This window comes from Ranitomeya variabilis, chromosome 2, assembly GCF_051348905.1.
Source record: "Ranitomeya variabilis isolate aRanVar5 chromosome 2, aRanVar5.hap1, whole genome shotgun sequence".
Lineage (NCBI taxonomy): Eukaryota > Metazoa > Chordata > Amphibia > Anura > Dendrobatidae > Ranitomeya > Ranitomeya variabilis.
The window spans coordinates 281,638,886-281,662,776 of record NC_135233.1 but is presented as its reverse complement, the minus strand read 5'-3'; the positions used below and the strand labels follow the sequence as shown (position 1 = coordinate 281,662,776).

At 41.0% G+C, this 23,891-nt stretch overlaps 1 protein-coding gene across 8 annotated transcripts in view; it reads right to left on the bottom strand.

The window, feature by feature from the left end:
• The window catches only part of NEXMIF (neurite extension and migration factor), a 463,513-nt gene that overhangs the window by 348,785 nt on the left and 90,837 nt on the right, over window positions 1-23,891 (bottom strand). Inside the window, exon 2 of one of the 8 annotated variants that reach the window (XM_077285048.1) lies at window positions 17,093-17,201. The exons of the other annotated variants lie outside the window; for them this stretch is intronic. The gene's annotated coding sequence lies outside the window, so the exon portion shown is untranslated. The remainder of the gene's footprint in view (window positions 1-17,092; window positions 17,202-23,891) is intronic. 8 annotated transcript variants of the gene reach the window in all.

Here is a 23,891-nt window from a genome sequence, read left to right as displayed (position 1 = left end):
GAACCATGCTGTTTTTTAAAATTATATATTTAAATAATTAAAAATACAGTGTGGGCACCTCTCTATTCTCGATAACCTAATAACCTTGATATTTGCTAACATTTGAATAGAAAATAACGCTCACAGCCATGTTGAATCGACGTGAGCGGCTGATTCCCTTCAGGATTACTCCAGCTCTGTCCACATCACTAGATACAGAAAGAGGCGATTGTATCAGTCGGGTTCTTTCTCTCAATGGATTTGTATTTTTAGTCTTTCCTAAGCTTCTTTTCAAGGTGACTAAATTGAAGTGGAAACAATAACGGATGCCAAGGTGAAAGCCGTCTATGCCTGTTCTCTGGGACTGAATAGAGTGGGTAGGTCACAGGCCAGCAGGACTGCACTGAAATAATTAGCTGTATAGCAGGAATTAACCCCTTGCAGACATGCTCTTTGAGTGAAGTCATATAACGTCTTTATTGGTCTATGTTCCAGCACTTTGTTGTACAGGGGGGTAATGCTTGACGGATATTAAAGGGCCACTGTCACCCCCTCCAGCCGTTATAAACTAAAAGAGCCACCTTGTGCAGCAGTAATGCTGCATTCTAACAAGGTGGCTCTTTTAGTTTTTGGTGCATGTATTCTCAAAATAAAGCGCTTTATAACTTCTCCAAAATACCTGTCTTTCGCCAGGGAGGCAGGTCCTCACCCCCCTGTTTGAAACGCCACACTGCCGTTACTCAAATCTTCAGGGGAGCCGGGCGCCGCCCCCTCCGCGCTGTTTTCGCATGAAATCCGGCGCCTGCGCTGTGTAGTACTGTCTCGTGCAGGCACAGTGAGCTCTGGCCGTCTGACGTCACAGCCAGGCTTGCAGACGGCGCCTGTGCGGCCACCCACCTTGGTAATCCCAGCCCCGCACTGTGCATAATGCATAACACACTGCGGGGCTGGGATTACCAAGGTGGGTGGCCGCACTGGCCGCACAGGCGCCGTCTGCAAGCCTGGCTGTGACGTCAGATGGCCAAAGCTCACTGCGCCTGCACCAGACAGTACTACACAGTGCAGGCGCCGGATTTCATGCGAAAACAGCACGGAGGGGGCGGCGCCCAGCTCCCCTTAAGATTTGAGTGATGGCAGTGTGGCGTTTCAAGCAGGGGGGTGAGGACCTGCCTCCCTGGCGAAAGACAGGTATTTTGGAGAAGTTATAAAACGCTTTATTTTGGAAATACATGCACCAAAAACTAAAAGAGCCACCTTGTTAGAATGCAGCATTACTGCTGCACAAGGTGGCTCTTTTAGTTTATAACGGCTGGAGGGGGTGACAGTGGCCCTTTACGACCTGCACTACAATGCTCTATGTCAAGTTGAACAGCCAGCCTCTAAGCTGGCATTTTAATAAAAAGGAAAAATAAATTGGCAAACCGGCTACATAAAGATAAGTAACATATACTGTACTCATAAATATGATAGCTATAAAGGACACTAATAAAAACGACATATATATATATATTTATATAGAGTTCTAGCAGGTATAATATATAGAACCAGATGCATGTATTTACAATTTTTAGTACTGTAATAGGATTATAAAAAAAGGAAAAATAAAAATCTAAAAAAATATATAAAAAAAACATGATTGCAATAACAAGAGGGGAAATAAAAATTGAGAATGAGAATTCATGAAAACGACACATCTGGGCAATGCGCTAAAATACTGCAGTGAGGAAAAAAAAATCTCCTTGTGTGAAACCAGTCAATAACAAAACATTTAACGGTGCCAGGAAATGTCTTTCTTTTTTAAATACGCAGTATACAGTCATATACAGTAGATAATATACTGGTAGGTGTTCTCTGAAAAAATCCAGAAAAATTAGTAGACAATTTAATTTTTTATTTTTGTTGCATTCTTTGATGAGTCATATAATTACAAGATAAAAAAAGATAGTATCACTTGTTTCATTCATAAATTCCTATGGGATTTATCTATCAGATCTGCCAGTTACGACAAATCAGTTGATCGCCTGCACCTGCTTTATGAAAAAAAATCTATGATAATTAAAAAAAAACTAAAAATTATACTTCATTTTTTTATTAAAAAAAAAGCAGATAAACTTCAGCTATGAGTCAGTGAGTAAGGTAACCCTCTCGTGTTGGAACGCAGTGGTGTAGTCTGAATATTGTGAGCGAGCGGAAGAGCGCTGCGAGGATGGGGGTGCGTCGGTGCGCTCAGCAATATGAATGGCTGACACGCTCTGGCTGCTTTCTAATGGTTTATATTCAGCCGGCGTGGAGCTCTGAGTCATTCCATTTTATAGCTGCCAGCAGATTATCTGTTCATAGGTCTCACTTCATATCCTCTGCAATGTACCTTCATGACACTAAGTGCAAATATTACCAAGGAGCAGTCTATGGCAGCCATGCCGGAGAGCTCAGTCTTCTCCAAATGCAGTCTGCTAACATGGTTACCTGTTTATAGGAGGTGTGGATGTACCAAAGCAAACCTAAAGCTCCATGTCCTTGGCTTATCACACATGGAAACCAAGGCACTAAATCACTTCAAGTCTTCAGTAATGTACAAGAATGAGCAGCAGGTTTACATCTGACAGACAGACGCTCTCCTGTCATCAAGACATCATGTATTCTCTACAAAAATATTCAACCCTGTTTAAAAATAAAAAAAATATTGGGGCATCATCAGCAATGTCTAATGATTAGGGGCAAGCATAGATAGACTAGACAGTCTAAGAATGAGCCAGATTTATCCTAACAGTTCACAAATCTCACGCTTCTTTACCAAAATCTACATTTAAAACTATCAGGTGGTTTAATATATGCCGGAAATGTGCACCAAAAGCTTTGCACATTTTTGGGGTGCCTAATATTCTAATGGGCATCTAAAATGCCGAACGTTAGACCATGCTCTTTATTTACTAAGCTGCTAAACGCATTTCAGAGAGTTCAGAGTTCCATTGATGGACAAGGAGCAACATGTGACTAAATCACTGTACATAATAAAATAATCAAGCTTATGGCTTAAAAAGTCTATGATCTGTGAAACAATCAGGCATCACTCTGAGGCCATCTGGGTGGTGTCCATTTTTCACTGACTGATAGGAGAAGGTTGAGAAACCTCCATCAGTTTTTTCTTCATCCCCAAAAAAGTGATGAAAATCTGACCAAACTCTAAGGACAAAAACTATCACACTCATCAAATAGTGATGAGCGAACGTGCTGGGATGAGGCATTATCAGAGCATGCTCAGGCGCTAACAGAGTGTCTTCGGCGTGCTCGAATAATATGTTCGAGTCCCCGCGGCTGCATGTCTCGATGCTGACCGCAACACATGCAGGGATTGCCTGTTAGGAAACCCCTGCATTTGTTGCGTCTGTTGAACAGTCACGAGACATGCAGCCGCGGGGACTCGAACATATTATTCAAGCACACAAAGACACTCGGTAACACCTTATCCGAACACATTCACTCATCACTATGACCAAACTCTGATGACACTCTGATCAATGAACTTCTGACCGTTTTTTTGCAGGGATGAAATACACTGATGTGTGATCAATCCCTAAATGATAGAAGCCACCTATTGCGTAGCCCATTCATTCCCAATCTGTGGCTCACCAGCTGTAGCAAAATTACTACCAGCAGGCTCATGCTGCAGGCTAGAGAACGATGGATGGACAGCCATCAGCTGGAGATCACTGGTAGGACATTGACCGCTTTATGACATGTAGCTACATGCACCATTAGCCATGACAATAAAATCACTGATATGAAAAGAGAATAACATCGATTATTTCATGACACTAACACTTGCCAATGGCTAGGTTATATCAGGTAGCAAGTAAACACTCAGATCTTGGTGTGTTGGAAGCAATAAAAATGGGGCAAGGTAAAACTTTTTAGAAACTTTGACAAGTGCCAAACTGTGATGGATGAAACCTTGGTCAGGGCATCCTCAAAACGATAGGTCCTTTGATTATTACTCGCACGCACTGCTTGGATGGAGGATGGAACTCAACAAGGTCATGGTTGTGCATGGCTCATTGATGTGTGTGGGGTACAAAGGCTACTCCATCTCATCTGATCTGAAAGAAGAGCAACTGCAAAACAAATTGCTATCTAAGTTACTGGTGGTTATGGTGGAAAGGTACATTTTATTTTCCAGCGTGCGTGTATTGAAGCTGAGTAGATGCAGTAGTCAGAGTGACTAATCCATTAAGTGCCAGAAGCATTGGCAATGAGCATGAGCTTCAGAGCTGGACCATGGGACAATCAAACAAGTGGACTGGTCTGATAAATCCCATTTTCTCCAGTCCTACATAGTGTATTCAGCAGCATGCACATGTACTGCTTGTTGGAGAACTATGGGAAGAAGACGAGCAGAGGGAGGCACTGTGCAGTTCTGGGAAATGTTTTGCTTGCTGGCAACCCTTTGGGTCATGGATGATACTTCAATATGTACCTCCCACTTAAATATTGCTGCAAAATACATATAACCCTTTTATGGCAACAGTAATCCATCATGACAGCGGTGCCATATTACAAAAATTCAGTAATGGTTTGAGGAGCATGACAAAAAGTTCAAAGAGTTGAATTGGCCTCCAAATGCCCAAGGTCACACCCTTTCAATAGTTGGTTGTGTTGAAAAAAATAGGTCGATCCACAGAGGCCTCTCCTCACAACTTTTGTTACTTAATGTGTACCTGTAATTTGGATGCTGAATATGTAATATGTATCCACAGTCCTATATTGTGCATGACACATGTGCTCTTCTTTTTTATCCTCCTACAGCTGCCTGACTCACTGATGTCTTTAATTTCTCTGAAGAGCAGGGAGTTTGTACTATGCGGATTTTTCCACTATTCACTCCTGACTTCCATTCTTCCTTTACATCCCACACCACTGATCATAATAGGCACACATGTCTATGTTAAAGGGAATCTGTCAGCAAGTTTTTGCTAAGCAATCTGAGGACAGCAGTAGATAGAGGCTGAAACACAAAATTCAAGGACGTGTCGCTTATTATGCTGTGTCCTGTTGTTTCCATACAATGAAGGTTTTATCACCAGGAGATTATCACTGCCTGGACCATGGTGCACTTGAGCCCTGGTCTGACCACACCCCTTCCTGTGATAAGCAGCTCACTGAAAACGTACATAAAAGGCTGTGATGTGGGCGGAGTTAGATTTCTCAGCTCTGCTACAGAGCTAAGAACTCTGATTGTGTCACAATGGCTGCACCCAGTAATCTAAGTGATACATCGTTGTAATCAGGGTCTCTGCATCTACATTATGCTGCGGTGGCGAAAACCTTGTGACAGATTCCCTTTAAGGCAGTCTAGCTAGGCCTCATGATCACAGCCTTATTACGCTGTATGGATCCATTACTAGTACCACATTATCCCTCCATGTGTACCTCAGAGGAGCTTTCTCGTGTTCTCCTTGCTCCCCCTTGTGCTTCTAAGTGAGATTATAGAGGCATTGTAGCAGCAAATAGATTGTCTACGCCACTGTAACAGTGAGATTCAACACTAGGATAAGCATCATTCTAACAGGTTTTCAGAAGGGTAAAAGGTAGTGAAACATATCTATGTTATCAGTGACCACATCTCACACCCAATGAAGCCATGGCTGCCTTGTGATGATCGCTGCAGGATCCATCCGTTCTGACTCAACACAAAGCAGTAAACAACTTGCCTTAACATTACATTAAGGAATGAGTTTGTGTCACAGCGATATGTAAACCAATTAGAAGGTTGATTTGTCGTTCACCATCCGGTGGTGACTGCAGCTACCGGCATCTACGTCCCTCAATATCCAGCACTGCATAGAGCTGCTCAGTAACATGTCTCCTATTTGTGCTTTATTTATTTGACAGTGCCAATTGAAAGTATCTATCAGATCCTACTTCTCCTCCGTGAGCGGCACAGAATGCAAACCCACAACAGCTAGAGAAAGATGAATAGCTGAGAAAATTGCTTTTCTTCCGACACAAGTTTACAGTGACCTGGGAAAGGATATACTTGCTCTCAAATATGACGTGTCTGCAACAAACCCTCTGCTTCAATTCAAGGTGAAGCTGCTTCTATAAGTAAATAATACAATACATGGCCTACCGCAACAATGCAGAGACATGCACAGAAAGGAGGGAACAGCGGTAATGAAATCCTCACATTTCTATAGAGGGAAATAGTCGTATTGTACGAGCCATCTTCTGTTTGTAAATCACATGTAAAGAAGTTGCAAACTGCTCGACTTTAGACCTCATTAGTGCAGAGAAATGCACTAACGAGACGGCATATTGAAGGAACAATGTATTTTACATTGTCTTTTCTGACCTTGGATAATATCCTACGTCTTCGAGAAAGAGAACAGAGCTATCAAAGACGGAGGCGAACTCCGCACACTCAGGACTTCACCGTGAATTGCACATACTCAATAGGACATTAACTTGCACACAATATGGTGCAAAGAGCAATTATACCTGGAATATATGCAATGGGGGCCTGTCTATAAAATCAGCCTTAGACATACATCTGGAGGCTAACAGGCACTGGTAAACGTCTATGGCCCGAGAGTACCTACTGAAGAGGTCAATGCACGATACCATATTACAACGGTCAAAATGTCGCCATAATACAGTCTTATTTAGTGGCATGGTATGTCAGTATGAAAAGTGCCCACAGCTCCAAACAGCATATCACATACTCATCAGCAAAGACCAGTGGGGTCCAGGTGAGCAGTCTGAGGACGTTAAATTATTACCCTCTAAAAGTATGCAATCAGGGAGTATCCATAAATGTAGCATGAGTCCTTGTGCACGCGGCCATTAGATATAAAGCCAAAGCCAATACTAATCTATGCAACATGCGGACACATCACTGGTGCAACCTCTGTGGCTCAAAGAGGTAAGGAGACCCATTGCCACCTCCAAAGCAGGCGGATGAAATATTCGGCTGCAAAGAGCCCAGATGCTGTTCTTGTACAGGGGCCTTTTTCAGTCTGTGTCTGCCAACGTGGGGCCCTACTATATCTATATAGGTATGGTACTACAAAAGGTCCCCACAGCTCCGAACAGTTAACCACATACTCAGGACTTTATTATTAATACAGAATACCCAACATGACATTAGCTGAGGAATAACTTTAACTCAATTTAATTTAAGGAGCAATCCTACCCTAAATGTATGCAATTATTGTCAACTATACTTGGAGCAGAAGGCCTCATACACAAAGCTGGAGCCGTCACCTATAGAAGTCCATGCGGCCCTACTGTTCATATGTTAGAAGTGTCTGCAGAATGCAGAAATACAGGGATAGAAATCTCTCCTGAATAGTGTTGAAGGGTATAGAAGGTGCCTGTGGCTCCACTGTTGGGAACCACAAGGTTTGTTTGTTCTTCCATACAAGATATGCAGTATGTTTGGGCAAAGAAAGTGATAATTTTACAGTATATATCACTTTATATACAGTTTTGATTTCAGATCATAGTGCAGTCGGCAAAGAGCAAATTTAAAGAAGTTGTCAACTACTAGGACAACCCCTTCTCATACTCCTTGCTTGGGCCCGATAAAATAGGGTGTCACTGTGCCCGTCTTCGTACGGTTAAAATAATGAAGAGGAAGTGGGCGGCAGCTGTAGCTTTCACTTCCTGTTATTACTTAACCGTAAGAGGGTGAGGACAGTAATGCCAGGGCTGATTGGGTGCCAGGGTAACATGTCATAACCGCGCAAGAGCTCTGAGGAGAGCAGGTGCCGAAACTGCTGTAAAAGCGTTTAAGTAATTAACAGGAAGTGAAAGCTGCGGCTTCCGCTCACTTCCTCTTCATTACTTAACCGTATGAAAGTGGGGACAGTGACGCCAGCCAGCGTCGACTGGGCACTGGGGTCACATGGCACAGCACCGCACGAGAGCCCTGGGGAGAGCAAGTACTGACACTGCAGGAAGGGTGCCGGCATGGGAGGCGAGTATAAGCTTCTTTTTTTATGGGGAACAAACATTTAGATCAAGAAGGGGCTGTCCTAGTCATGGACAAGCCCTTTAAGACTTTGATTGTTTGGATAAAAAACCATAAACTGTAACTATAAGGGAACACTGACTCTACAGCAATGTACAATAGTTATCACAATGACGCTCGGGTTGTACACTTGTTTTCTTTTCCATTTATGCGCATACAAATATATTTGCAATACACGCACCGGTGTACCGAATATGCACACGTTCTGCCAATTATATCCTGACACAATGCATTTTATGTTGCATGATACAAAGCATTGCTAATAATGTAGAAATGAATGATTAGTCACCATGCTTGGCTGACTATCTCATAATAGTAGATGTGCTTGTAATTTCTAATGATGGTTGCCTAGCCGATAAATAAAAAGCTTTAATAATAACCACCCCAAATGGTTATTAAGAGATGGGTCAATGAATAACTGTCACAGGATTACTCAGCCCTGCAGATCGCTGCCGGAGACAGGTTTACGCCCCTTAAAATCACATTAAAATATAATCTGTCACCTATTGCAAATATGCTGAAGATAATTTATCTGCTAGTGCCTGATGGTAATGACTAAAAACCCAGAGCCATCTATTCAGATGTCAGATATCAGAAACAAGAACACAATCCTGCAGAGATTGGGGAGCAAATTCCTGGAGAAAAATGCCAGCGGCAGCCATGCTCCCAGGAGACTAAAGTGTTCTTCAATCTGTGGCATTTACAAAAATAGCAACAAATACTGCACACAGAAACACTGAATGTGACGGCAGATAAGAACCATTTAGGCCACCCAGACTATTAGCCGCAGATGGAACACCCAAGAGTCTATTTACCTCTCGCCCTCATTTTTTCATGATGACTTTTCTCTCCCCTCATGTGGTCATGCTGCTGTTCAGAGATTAGAGAAAAGTCAGCAGTTGCCAAATATATGATGAATTTTACATCACATTGATCTGCCTAGGAGGGATCCCAACTCGAAGATCTATAAGCCTTCCAGTGAGGCCAACAGACCAAGATGAAGCCGAAGGTGATTGCTACAGAAGAATTAGACCGTAGAGCAGAACTAAGTAAGTCGCCTCTGGTTTAGTAGATACGTGGCACTACAAGACACTAAAACAGAAAGGAAGCAAGAATTTAGTTGCTCTCACAATAGTGGAAGAAATTTAAAATAATAGGCAACCTATGAATTCACTAGGAATTAATAGTCTACAAATCCATATTTTACTCAAGATTACCTTAGGCTTTTTCGGGAGTGGTCATGCATTTTCAGACAATTGGATCTCATTTGATAACATAAGAAATAAACAATCTAAAAAATTATTTTTTTTGAAAATGATGTCTTACTGCAGATATAAAACTACAAAGTTCCACCTTATTGATTTCTCTTTCCTCCTACAGGTTTACCGTGTCTCTATCAGCAGAGACGTCTACACAGATTACAAGAAGGGTTGGACCATGAACCAGGATCACATTATTGTACACTTGGTCTCCACATCAGTGGCTCCATCCGGGCTTATGTCTAGAGACCTGGAAAATGAGATTTGGGGTATGCCCTGACGGGGCCAATGACTGTACTGATGCACATGGAGTCACTGCGTGCTCTCTTCAATATCATTTTTAAGGTGAGACATGGTCAACTTCTTTGTCTTGAAACCTGCCTTAAATAGGTGGATACAGTCAAAAATTATGTCTGACAGAGCACACAGTGACTCCATATCCATCATTACAGTCAATGGCACTGTCAGTATATATGCTCAAATCTTGTTTTCGGAGGCTTCAGATCCTGATTTAGCCACTGACGTGAGGGTAAAATGCAATGTGAACATAGGCTTAGCCTCTCTGCTCTTGCTGTCCTATTTGTCAAAAAGATATTGAGTATTGTTTTCCACTTCTTTTAGAGGCATTTTTTGGTCTTGTCTTTTTATGTCATTATTTTAGATTTATTATTAAAAAAAATATGGTTTTTAACCTTATTCCTGAATTGGAATCTCTTCATATCTCATATCATTTGATTTATTGGATTATGTTGTTGAATTGTTCACAACTTATACAAGTATAACAGAATGACAGGTTTTCATTTTGGTAGAGTGATGTTAAGGAACGGCAGACTCAAAAAGGAAAGGGTGACAAGTAACAAAGCGGGAACATCAGGGTCATTCCTGGATATGTTACAACTGCTATGTGCGACAAAAATATTATCACTGTATTCATATACAAGGGCTCGTATTCTTTGGTGGCTACAAATGTGTCAGCCATGTCTATTCTGTGGCTGCATTTACATCTACAAATAAAGCAATATCTTTTGGAGATGTTTATAACAAGTTATGCCTTTGAAGGTACACTAAATACGGAAAAGGCCATTTGTGTCTCATATTACACCTAATCTTAAAACTCCCAAGTCTTCTGTATGTGTGCGTCTCAAGAGCTCATCCATGTCCACCTCCTTACAAAGGTTGTGCACTACTTTAACATTGATGACTTATTTTCAGGATAGGCTATCAAAGTCTGATTGGTGGGGGTGCGACACCTGGCGCCCTCGCCAATCAGCTGTTCTTGGCATTAAAATCAATAGGTGGCGGATGTGCAGTACCCGTTCGCGGCCACTATACAGCAGACGCAGTTGTGCAGCTCTGTAACTAGTCAGCTCCGTCCACCGCCGACACCCAAAACAACAAAACGGCGGGGGTGCCGGGTGTCAAATTGATCTTAATTAAGGTAGCGGACAACCTCTTTAATGTCTTGTGTGTGGCTGTAAGACAACCTGCTGCAGCAGAAGCCTTCCTCTGTGTCTTCTGTGCAGAAAAACAAAAGAATTTTAGCCCATGCCTTTCTGATTTAGGGGCAGTTTTGGGCTTAAGCCAAGCAGCAGTCTAAGATGGAGACTATCAGTAGAAGATTTAACCCCATTATTCTCTGTAGGTCTGACTGTTTAACAATCATGCATTGATTGCTGCAGGCTAACAATGTTTGGCATCTATACTTTTTATATAATTTAATCAATCATTTCTTGGTTTAGTGTTCCTTTACATTTTCTCGCTTGCTGTTCAGAGTAAGTTTAAAACAAATTAGTTTAGAGAAGATATGTGTGGTAATCTCTTGGCTCTGAGGAGCCCAGGACTTCAGTAATCCTCCCCGAAGAACCATGCATGTTACTGTACACACAAACCCGGGAAAGCCGGCCATGTCAGTGGGAATGAGCCAAAAATCCCATCTAATCAACTCAGGTGAAAATCCCCAGCCAATTATGCCGACTCCTACAACCCGAACGCTCTTGAAGTAGGACTCTGCTGATCAGGAGATAGAGATAAGGTGATTTTATTGATCATTAAAGGGTGCTTTAAATAGCTAGCTATCAAATGTTACAAGGCTATTAATCGACAGCCATCTATTTCAGAATCTTATAATGACGTAAGCCTTAAAGTAAAGGAAAAAAAAAACCCTAACATGGGAGAAAAGCTGCAATCTTCGTAGATTCCGACAAACAAAACTAATTTGCTGCATTCAGGAATAAAAGTATGTCGGGAAATTTACAGAAATAGATGTTATTAATTAGAGATTAAACAAGCCTGCATGCCAGGATTAAGCTGGAAAATGCAGAATGTCAGAATTCTGCAGAAGCCGGGTCTTAGTTTGTATTGTAAAATGAGGCAGGAGAAACATTTGTGATAAAACTGTATCATCATTTTTAGCACCAGAAGGCAAAAACACTGGATAATATGCATGCTATGGAAATTAGGATTCAGGTCCAAACAAAGCCAAATGTTACTGAAAGCCTGTAGGATTTGGCTAAATCCTGGACTGAATCCCAGCTTAAGAGCATCCCTACTAGTGAACCCTAAATATTTGTTATCAAATATCGCCAGACCACCCACCGCCATGTGCCGGAGACCAGCTGAGATCTGTTGATTATTGAATTTATTATATTAACGATGGGTTATGGTCATGTGAAGACGAGAACTATCAATGCCACACAGATATTGAGCTACAGCAAATTACCGATAATTAAGAGGGACTTCCAATCTGGTGGTCATTACTCCAATCTGTTCATGTATTACAAGGCTTGCCATTCATGTAAATAAGCAGTATGACAAACCCCATTTCGCTTGTAGCCATAGGCAGGCTTTGGGGAAGGTCTTAAAAAAAACAACCTTTCTACACACAGGTGACCATATCACACACATTGTATAATGTCATCAGGTTGGCTTCCAATGTAAATGAATGGACCCACGAATACTAAATATTTGTAATTATAAAATCGTTTAGAAACAATGAGGCTGATTCATTAAGACTGGTGTTGTACATGCCAGTGTTAATGATTGGTGTTATGGAGTAGGATGTGCCAAAATCATTATGAGGAGCACACTACTTAATGCATTAGGTGCATCTTCTCAGTGACGTGCGCCTCCGTACACCTTGCCAGAAATGCTACTCCATTTAGGGACTGGAGGAGTAATATTTTTCGAGTATGGTATAACACCTAATGAATCAGTCGGGTGGGCACTGCCATGCCCAGCCCCACCCATGCTATGCCCACTTTGATAAAAAAAAGCCTTGTACAAAATTTTTGTGACTTTTCCCAAGTGCTGTACGAAAGCTTTCTTGTGTGAACACTTTGATGAATCAGCCCCTATGTTTTTACTGCTAACTGTAAACGCTACTAGATCTACTGGAAACAAGTATCAAGCCAATGGAATGGTTACCTAAACAAATAATAAAATACGACAAGTAAATTACAGACTTTAAAAATATATATATATTTTATACATATAAATAAAAAAGCAAGCAGCTCTTTATTTAGGGTGGGTGTAAGACTCCAGTAATAGAGTAAGCAGCCCTCCAATATGAAAAAAATAGGAGGGTTTGACAGTGATGGTGATTAATGAGTGGAACAGGCTGCCATGAGAGGTGGCGAGTTCTCCTTCAATGGAAGTCTTCAGAGGCTGGACAGACATCTGTCTGAGATGGTTTAGTGAATCCTGCATTGAGCAGGGGGTTGGACACTATGACCCTGGAGGTCCCTTCCAACTCTAACAGTCTATGATTCTATGATTCCTTTAGTCACTCATATTTCTCGGCTTTGAAACACTGTTGCAAAAACACTTTTTTTATTTTAGGGAAGAATTAATTTTCGGATTCTTTTCATCCTCATCTTCTGATGTTATTTTGTGGTTAATTAATGCATCAAATGTTTCCTATAAATCACCCTCTCTGAAAAGGTAAGAGCACAGTGTCTATTTCAAGCGTACCGATTGGGGGAAAGCAGTGCTGCATTTTTTAAAAGGTCACAGCTCGTGTAATCATGAATTTTGCATGTAGGAGAGAGATTCCTGTGACAAAGTGAACAGCGTAATGTGACTTGAATGAGTAACAACATGTGTTGCAAGACATGTATTTGATATTGACAAAACTGAGCACCCAGGAACTTCCACCAGTATTAAGAATATATACAGTACAGATCAAAAGTTTGGACACACCTTCTCATTTAAACATTTTTCTGTATTTTCATGACTATGAAAATTGTATATTCACACTGAAGGCATCAAAACTATGAATTAACACATGTGGAATTACATAGTTACATAGTTATTAAGGTTGAAGGAAGACTTTAAGTCCATCTAGTTCAACCCATAGCCTAGCATGCCCTAACATGTTGATCCAGGGGAAGGCAAAAAAACCCCATGTGGTAAGAGTAAGCTCCATCATGGGGAAAAAAATTCCTTCCCGACCCCACATACGGCAATCAGACTAGTTCTCTGGATCAACGCCTTATCAAGGAATCTAATATACAGTATATACCCTGTAATATTATACTTTTCCAGAAAGGTATCCAGTCCCCTCTTAAATTGAAGCAATGAGTCACTCATTACAACATCATACGGCAGAGAGTTCCATAGTCTCACTGCTCTTACAGTAAAGAATCCGCGTCTGTTATTATGCTTAAACCTTTTTTCCTCCAGACGTAGAGGATGCCCCCTTGTCCCTGTCACCGGTCTATGATTAAAAAGATCAGCAGAAAGGTCTTTGTACTGTCCCCTCATATATTTATACATTAACATAAGATCACCCCTTAGTCTTCGTTTTTCCAAACTAAATAGCCCCAAGTGTAATAACCTATCTTGGTATGGCAGACCCCCCAGTCCTCTAATAACCTTTATATACTTAACAAAAAAGTGTGAAACAACTGAAATTATGTCGTATATTCTAGGTTCTTCAAAGTAGCCACCTTTTGCTTTGATGACTGCTTTGCACACTCTTGGCATTCTCTTGATGAGCTTCAAGAGGTAGTCACCGGGAATGGTCTTCCAACAATCTTGAAGGAGTTCCCAGAGATGCTTAGCATTTGTTGGCCCTTTTGCCTTCACTCTGCGGTCCAGCTCACCCCAAAACCATCTCGATTGGGTTCAGGTCTGGTAACTGTGGAGGCCAGGTCATCTGGCGTAGCACCCCATCACTCTACTTCTTGGTCAAATAGCCCTTACACAGCCTGGGGGTGTGTTTGGGGTCATTGTCCTGTTGAAAAATAAATGATGGTCCAACTAAACGCAAACCGGATGGAATAGCATGCCGCTGCAAGATGCTGTGGTAGCCATGCTGGTTCAGTATGCCTTCAATTTTGAATAAATCCCCAACAGTGTCACAAGCACAGCACCCCCACACCATCACACCTCCTCCTCTATGCTTCATGGTGGGAACCAGGCATGTAGAGTCCATCCGTTCACCTTTTCTGCGTAGCACAAAGACAAGGTGGTTGGAACCAAAGATCTCAAATTTGGACTTATCAGACCAAAGCACAGATTTCCACTGGTATAATGTCCATTCCTTGTGTTATTTAGCCCGAACAAGTCTCTTCTGCTTGTTGCCTGTCCTTAGCAGTGGTTTCCTAGCAGCTATCTTACCATGAATGCCTGCTGCACAAAGTCTCCTCTTAACAGTTGTTGTAGAGATGTGTCTGCTGCTAGAACTCTGTGTGGCATTGACCTGGTCTCTAATCTGAGCTGCTGTTAACCTGCGATTTCTGAGGCTGGTGACTCGGATAAACTTATCCTCAGAAGCAGAGTTGACTCTTGGTCTTCCTTTCCTGGGGAGGTCCTCATGTGAGCCAGTTTCTTTGTGGCACTTGATGGTTTTTGCAACTGCACTTGGGGACACTTTCAAAGTTTGCCCAATTTTTCGGACTGACTGACCTTCATTTCTTAAAGTACTGATGGCCACTCGTTTTTCTTTACTTGGCTGCTTTTTTCTTGCCATAATACAAATTCTAACAGTCTATTCAGTAGGACTATCAGCTGTGTATCCACCAGGCTTCTGCACAACACAACTGATGGTCCCAACACCATTTATAAAGCAAGAAATCCCACTTATCAAACCTGACAGGGCACACCTGTGAAGTGAAAACCATTTCCGATGACTACCTCTTGAAGCTCATCAAGAGAATGCCAAGAGTGTGCAAAGCAGTCATCAAAGCAAAAGGTGGCTACTTTGAAGAACCTAGAATATAAGACATAATTTCAGTTGTTTCATACTTTTTTGTTAAGTATATAATTCCACATGTGTTAATTCATAGTTTTGATGCCTTCAGTGTGAATGTACAATTTTCATAGTCATGAAAATACAGAAAAATCTTTAAATGAGAAGGTGCATCCAAACTTTTGGTCTGTACTTTACATGGCACAAAACGCTGATAGGTAAGGCAGTGCTACATAGTTCTGCTGATACCCCAACCAATACACTTTATACACCTCTCTCACTGTGCACCTCACAATACTATGTGGACCCGGTCATACTGACATGAAAATTATCCATACTATTAAATAACACAAAGGGTTAGGTACAAGCTGCAATATTCTAGTACAGGCTACATGATGATTTTATGGGTTACTAAAAGGGAATCTATCACAGTGTACATGCGGTCTGATCTGTGGACAGCAGGGCAGAATTATATATAGGAGTCTTGCAAAACATTCAGTATTTCTTGTATATTATTCATTGACATCCTTGGTGACTATATGAATAGGCGTTTAGTGGGTGGGTGGTGAGTAACAGCTATCACTGCATGCACAGTCATACAGAAAAGACTGCCAATCGCTGATAGGACCGCCCACTGGACTCCTATGCATATAAACACCAGGGATTTTAATTAATAAAATACAAGTCATATTGAAACTTTTCCTAAATGTATACCAATCTGATCAGCTCCACCTGCTCTGTAATAAACTGCCAGATGACATATCATTTTTAACACAACAGGTTCCCTTTAAACCCTTAACTATAAATGTTTTTCCTGGATGGGTCAAAATTAGGCTAAATCTAAAAAATTATAAAACAACAAAAGATCCATTACTTATCTGATAAATCCTCCTGTGCTCCAAGTAAATAAAGTCTCTTTCTTCTGTTAAACTATTTGCTACCTTTCTGGATTTGACCAATTTTGAACAACTTTTTAAAACTCTCTTTTCAAAGGTTCCTTACTAGTGATGAGTGGACGTGTTCGGATAACGTCTTATCTGAGCATGCTCGCGTGTTACCCGATCATCTGGGTGAGCTCGTATATTATGTTCGAGTCCCTGCGGCTGTTGTTAGACAGTCTGAACACATGTGGGGATTGCCTGATTGTTGGGGAGTCCCCAGATGTGTTGAGGCTGTCTAACAGCTGCAAATCATGCAACCGCAGCGACTCAAACATTAATATACAAGCACTACCAGATGCTCGGATAACACCCGAGCAAGTCCGGATAAGACGTTATCCGAGAACGGTCTCCCATCACTATTCCTTACCATCATGAATTGGAATCTAGCAGCTGTCATTGGAAGAGGGGTCAACTCATCACAATTCTGGGGCTTTGCAATGATCATTAGACTTTGGGGTGGCGTGCTAGAACACATCATGGACATCTTGTTCGGGGTGTATGATGATGTAAAAGATCAGACATCTACAAACAGATCTGGGCTTCTTCAGTTTTGAAAATCTCCTGTCCTGTTTTGTACCAGACACCGAATAATGTGAGGGGCAAATTGGAAAACCAAATATGACTCAAACAAAACAGATTAAGTTTTCAATAGGAATGATTCAGAAAATGTCTATTAACTAGATATTGCTATTACCAAATTATGATTGCGCTTCCTGGTGTTTTTTTTATTATTTCTTTGAAAGTCCATCAAACGTGTCCAGTCTTATTTAGAAGACTTCCAACATGTGCTGATTTTCACTGTCCTGCACAAAAGCAAAAAAAATCGTTCCACTGACCAAGTGCTGGATCAGTATGTACCCATTAGATGGACGATGGCAAAGGGAATTGAAAGTATAGCGGGGGGCGTTATAACAAATATGTAACAGAATATCCAAACACAGGAACAATATTTAATATGGCACAAACCAAAACATATTTTCACAGAACTACAGATTAAATACGACATTAACTCGGGGGAAACCCTTTTAAGATTATAGATGCATTAAATATACAGTAGTGTGCAAAAGTGTTAAGCAGATGTGAAAAAGAATGCTGAAAAGCAAGAATGCTTTAAAAAATAGAAATGAGCATAGTTTAATTTTATTAATTAACAAAATGAAACTAAATGAACAAAAGAGAAATCAATCAAATCAATATATGGTGTGACTTCTCTTTTACTTCAAAACAGCATCAATTATTCTAGGCAATTAAACAATTTGTGAAGGAACTCCGCAGGTAGATTATCCCAAACATCTTGGGGAACTAACCACAGATATTGGATGTAGGCTTCTGCTAAACCTATTATCTCTTCATGTAATCCCAGACATGCTGGATAGTGTTGACATCAGGGCTCTGTGGGACCAAATCAACATTTCCAAGACTCGTTTTTCTTTACGATTAAGGAAGGTTAATGATAGTTAATGACATTGGCTGTCTGACTGAGGTTGTTGTCCTGCTGCAGAAAACATTTTGAGCCTTCATTATGGATCAGCCTGTGTTTCTCAACATCGAGTCTGTCCAGGAATACACGAAGAGACAGATGGATTTCTGCAAACCTACATCCACAGAAGACATTAGTTCTCCAACATGTTTGGAACAACCTCCCCGCCAAAGTGCCTTCAAAAAATTTGTGCAAGTGTATCTAGAACAATTGATGCTGCACCAAATATTGATTTTTCTTTCGCTCATTCACTTTGCATTTTCTTAATTGATAAAAATAAACTATTAACACTTCTATTTTTTAAAGCATTCACACTTTGATGTATTTTTTCCCACTCCTGCCTATAACTTTTGCATAGTATGGTATATTTAAAATATATGTAGACTTATGTTATAGATTTCTTCTTTTAATAAAGGTTTTTTATTGAAATTTTCAAACACAGTTATTAAAGAAACATGATACATAATCAAAACCGTGCTGAATAAGAAAAAAAACAAATAGGAAGGGAAAGAGATGGAAGGAAAGAGAGGGAAAGAGGTAAAAAGGTAAGGGAAAGCAAAACAAAAATAGGTAGAAAAATAAAGAATACAAACAGTTGTCACCGCACTAATAAAGCCTTATGAAAAACATCTTTCTTTTGGTGTCATTGCAATATACACAAACTTATTACATCTATGTTCTATATCTCTATTACAGGCAGTGGTCAAAATATTTTATTTTTATAAATTCTAGATCGAGAGAAAATATCCCTTGGATCACAGCTGAAGTGTCTAATAAAATCAGAGTGAGAGGTCACTTTTGAAAAAGCTGAACTTCTCACACTATCATAAGCCTCAGTCTGTTGATTGTCAGTGACTGCATTTCTTCACCCTATGACTTTGGGCAAAAAATGCAAATAACTTTTAAGATCTCTGTATGGAACTGGTGCTATGAACGTCAGTAGCTAGAATCCACAATGCGATACAGCAAGAGCGAGGCCAACAACAGCTCCGATTGAGGCTTATGGAGGAACCTCCACGCAATATAATTTCATCAGGGACCTAAACGATGCAGCACACATGAAAGAAGGGTTCAGGATTGAGAATATGGCCAAAAGCAAAATTGTGCAGATCGCGTAAGATGTTCCATGAAATGTAGCATCATTAAAACGTATTTGGAATTCGGGAAATAAACCCAACATACTGACCAGAAATGCCAAATATAAAGCATGCACATCATTGCTCATTTACATGGCCCATGTCCGGTTGTGCTGTGCTCTAAAATCTTCCAGTCTAGGAGTCCATTAAAAGGCTGGAAATCGAGCAAAACGCTTGTTGGTTGGGTAAAATTATTTTAAAGCAAGCATTCTTGGCAGCACATCATTCTGTGTAAACAGAACATGTGTTACCGAAAACATGATGGCGGTAAAAAAAAAGAGCAGGTAAAAAAAAGTTGATCGCTTTGCATGTAGCCTGTTGGTGAACATTTAGCAGCTGAGCTCACCCAGGTGAAATGCAGCCCAATGTATAAATATCCCTTGTAGAAAATCACTGACAACACTAGAAAATTAACTCATTTTTTTATTTTATACACACAGAAACTTATTGTCACTATTCTCTGCCCTCGATTGACGTTTTCTCCACTAATAAACAAATAGAGCTATGGTTTATGTCATTAAATGTGAATCCTACATGAACATATCAGGTGTTACTGCATTTCCTATAGGTGTATGATGAATAATAATAATAAGAGGAGGGATGAAATGTAAATCCCTGGGAGTCATTTACACTGGGCCGGCGTATGCATTATCTGCCAGCTGCAGACTGCAGAGACTGCTATCTAAAAATAAAAAGCATTTTGATGCGGTGGATCGCAAGGTGTTAGCCATAGGGAATATGTAAACATTGCTACCTCTATATAATTAGGAAAATATCTATTCATAGCCCAATGCTCTTGTATAGTAAGAGTATTTGATAGGTTTCGGACTCCCGCACATTGAGGCTATGTGCACACGTCAGGATTTCTAGCAGAAATTTTCCTGACAAAAAACAGACATTTCTGCCAGAAATCCGCATGCGTTTTTTTGCGTTTTTCCATGCGTTTTTGATGCGTTTTTTGTGCGTTTTTCTCCAAATGCATAGAATTGTGGGAAAAACGCAGAAAATCCGCAAAATTAATGAACATGCTGCTTTTTTTACCGCAATGCATTTTTTTTGCGGAAAAAAACGCACCATGTGCACAAAACATGCAGAATGCATTCTAAATGATAGGATGCATAATGTATGCGTTTTTAATGAGTTTTTACAGCGTTTTTATCGCAAAAAAACGCGAAAAGACCTGAACGTGTGCACAAACCCTGACACACAAAGGGGTAATCTGGATAAGCTCAATCAATTTCATTACATCTCATTCCAAAAGTTATAAAACTGAGTAGTTTATTGCTCTGAAAAGTTTTGGACAAAGTCTTTACATTATTTGTCCACGTTGTTGTTTTCTTTTTGTTTCTTCTAGTAGCAATCTTTGCACTCGTCACAAAGTACTTCATCTAGTACTTCATCTGTTACATTCTAGAAGTAAATGCTCTTCGGTCTGCTTACTTTGCCTATTCCTACACCTTCGGAAAGCTCATGTGCCAAGTCCTGAAGTGTTGAGGCTTCACGCACTGCATTCTTTAGAAAAATGCCACTTTAGTTTTTTTTTTTTAGATAAAAGTGGTTCTAAAAGCAAAAGGATATATAAAAGTAAAATTAAGGGTTCATCTTGTGGCTCAAAAACTACAGTGGCGTTTTACCCAAAGAGCGCTAACTGTGACACCACCCGTACATTTTGTTTTGCACAGAAGTGCAATAGGAATTCCATACAAGTACATGAGGCTTACTGTAGCTCCGTATAGCTTTGATATTATACAAAAGCATACAAAAGGTTTTTTTGTTTGTTTTATTCCAAATTCAACAAAAAAAAAAACTCCCAAAGTACAGAGGTATATAATGTTTGACGAAGCCTAACAAAAACAGTATGAAAATGCGTGAAAAAGGTAAAAAGCCGTATGGAGTTTTTAATGTCACCTTATTTTGCCATACTATGTAGTTTACTAAAAAAAATAAAGGCTCTGGATACAATTAGTGGTAGAAACTCCTAATCTAATGTAAAACACAGGTCTAAAATAAAAATCTCTAACTCTAGATTCCTTTGACAGTAATAACAAAAAAGTAAAATGGGACATATTTCTTCTGCTAAAAATCACTTATCAACGCAACTGAAGGTCCGCTTCATGAATTGTGCACTCTTGGGCAGAAATACACGCACCTACATGCCTTTGAATGCTGTGAATGAGGTTATTAATGGCTGTTATTCTGACACGCTGAATGGATTTGAGCAGCAAATCATCAAGATCCGCTGCTGGCAGCTACCTTTTCAATTGAAGACTGATGACGTCCTAGGTATGTGAAGCGATGGCCGGGGGACCACTGTACACAAGATGAGGTGCAAACAACAAAGGGTAGATTTATTGGAAGGCAAGGAATGAAGTGGATGAGGAAGATGCAAACAGGGGTATGCAATGGCAAAAGATAATTTACAAGAGTTATATTCTTTAGCTTGTCCGTAAAATAGCCCGGTGCTCCAACTGTTACAGACTCAATATATGTCACACAAGTAAATGCAAACAATAAACAAAGATTTAGGCTACTCTACGTATAACCTCCCTGGCCTTTACTAAGCAGGCCACATGGCTGCCATGTTCTGACTATTGAAGCCTACACTAGGCCCTGACATGTGCACAAAACAGGAACAAACTCACAGTGATGTTGGGGACTCAGATACAGTCCCGGGGGGCCCCCAGCAGTCTAGTACGTTGGTGTGCACGGCTCTCTGCTAGCTCCATGAAACGTGGTCTTCTCCTTGCTTCTGGGTCCTGGAGGTGCTCCTGGAAACTGTAAATCCCTTTCTCGGTATCTTCGTGGCTCCTTGAACTAACACAGGACAGCCACCCTCGCTGCACCCAGAAAAGTCTGTCAAATCTCACAAGTCCACTCCGTTACAGGCTGGGGGTCCTCTCTTGCTGCTATATCAGGACCCAGTTCTCCTCTCTTGCAGCTATCAGCACAAAGTTCTCTCTGCAGCAGCCTCAGGTCACACACACAGTTCAGGCTCCACCCCTGCCATCTGCACAGTCCAGTCCATTCATACAGTCTACTGCAGGGGAAAAGCAGAACATTCCATCACGCCAGACAAGGGGGTGCAGTCTCTTAACCCCTTCCCGACATGTGACGTAATAGTACGTCACATGTCGGGACCCCCGCTTTGATGTGCGCTCCGGCGGTGAGCGCACATCAAAGTCGCGACATGTCAGCTGTTTTTTACAGCTGACATGTGCGCGCAATAGCGGCGGGTGAAATCGCGATCACCCGCCGCTATTAACTAGTTAAATGCCGCTGTCAAACTCAGACAGCGGCATTTAACTACCGCATCCGGCCGTGCGGCCGGATATGAGCGCATCGCCGACCCCTGTCACATGATCGGGGGTCGGCGATGCTTGTGCATTGTAACCATAGAGGTCCTGGAGACCTCTATGGTTACTGATTGCCGGTGGCTGTGAGCGCCCCCCTGTGGTCGGCGCTCACAGCACACCTGCATTTTAGCTACATAACAGCGATCTGATGATCGCTGTTATGTAGCAGAGCCGATCGGGCTGTGCCTGCTTCTAGCCTCCCATGGAGGCTATAGAAGCATGGTAAAAGTTAAAAAAAAAAGTAAAAAAAAATGTGAAAAAAATAAAAAAAATATAAAAGTTTAAATCACCCCCCTTTCGCCCCAATCAAAATAAATCAATAAAAAAAAAGCCCAACCTACACATATTTGGTATCGCCGTGTTCAGAATCGCCCGATCTATCAATAAAAAAAAAGCATTAACCTGATCGCTAAACGGCGTAATGAAAAAAAAAATCGAAACGCCAGATTTACGTTTTTTTGGTCGCCACGACATTGCATTAAAATGCAATAACGGGCGATCAAAAGAACGTATCTGCACCGAAATGCTATCATTAAAAATGCCAGCTCGGCACGCAAAAAATAAGCCCTCACCCGACCCCAGATCACGAAAAATGGAGACGCTACGGGTATCGGAAAATGGCGCAATTTTATTTATTTATTTTTTTGCAAAGTTTGGAATTTTTTTTCACCACTTAGGTAAAAAAGAACCTAGTCATGTTTGGTGTCTATGAACTCGTACTGACCTGGAAAATCATAATGGCAGGTCAGTTTTAGCATTTAGTGAACCTAGCAAAATAGGCAAGCAAAAAACAAGTGTGGGATTGCACTTTTTTTGCAATTTCACTGCACTTGGAATTTTTTTCCCGTTTTCTAGTACACGACATGGTAAAACCAATGATGTCGTTCAAAAGTACAACTCGTCCCGCAAAAAATGAGCCCTCACATGGCCAAATTGACAGAAAAATAAAAAAGTTATGGCTCTGGGAAGGAGGGGAGCGAAAAACGAAAACGGAAAAACGGAAAAAGCTCCGGGGGTGAAGGGGTTAAAGTAACAGCGTGTTCCTTACTGTTCATAACAGCACCACCCTCCTACATATGCACAATGGTTGACAAATCCAGAGATGCTGGTGGCCATTTAGCACCTTTAAGCCATGCAAGCTGCTCACAATACTACCAGCAACTTCAGGCCTGACAGTATCATGTTGAAAAACGGCTCCAGGGACACTCTGGAGAAATGGCCGTACAATTGGTTCCACCACCAAATCAATGTAACACTGAATTATTTTTAAATACGACAAGGCCACATGTTGCTACTGTGAGTAGCCTACATGGCCTAAACATAATACTACGGCCTGCAGCATCTCTGGACTTGTCTCCCATTGCGCACATGTCGACAATTGCAAACTTAGCTGCCAGCAGCGGATCTTGATGATTTGCCCAAGTGCATTCAGCATAGCAGAACATTCCTCAGACAACCATTAATAACCTTATTGATAGCAGCCAAGGCGTGTAAGTGCGTATATATTTTTTGCATGCTGCTCAT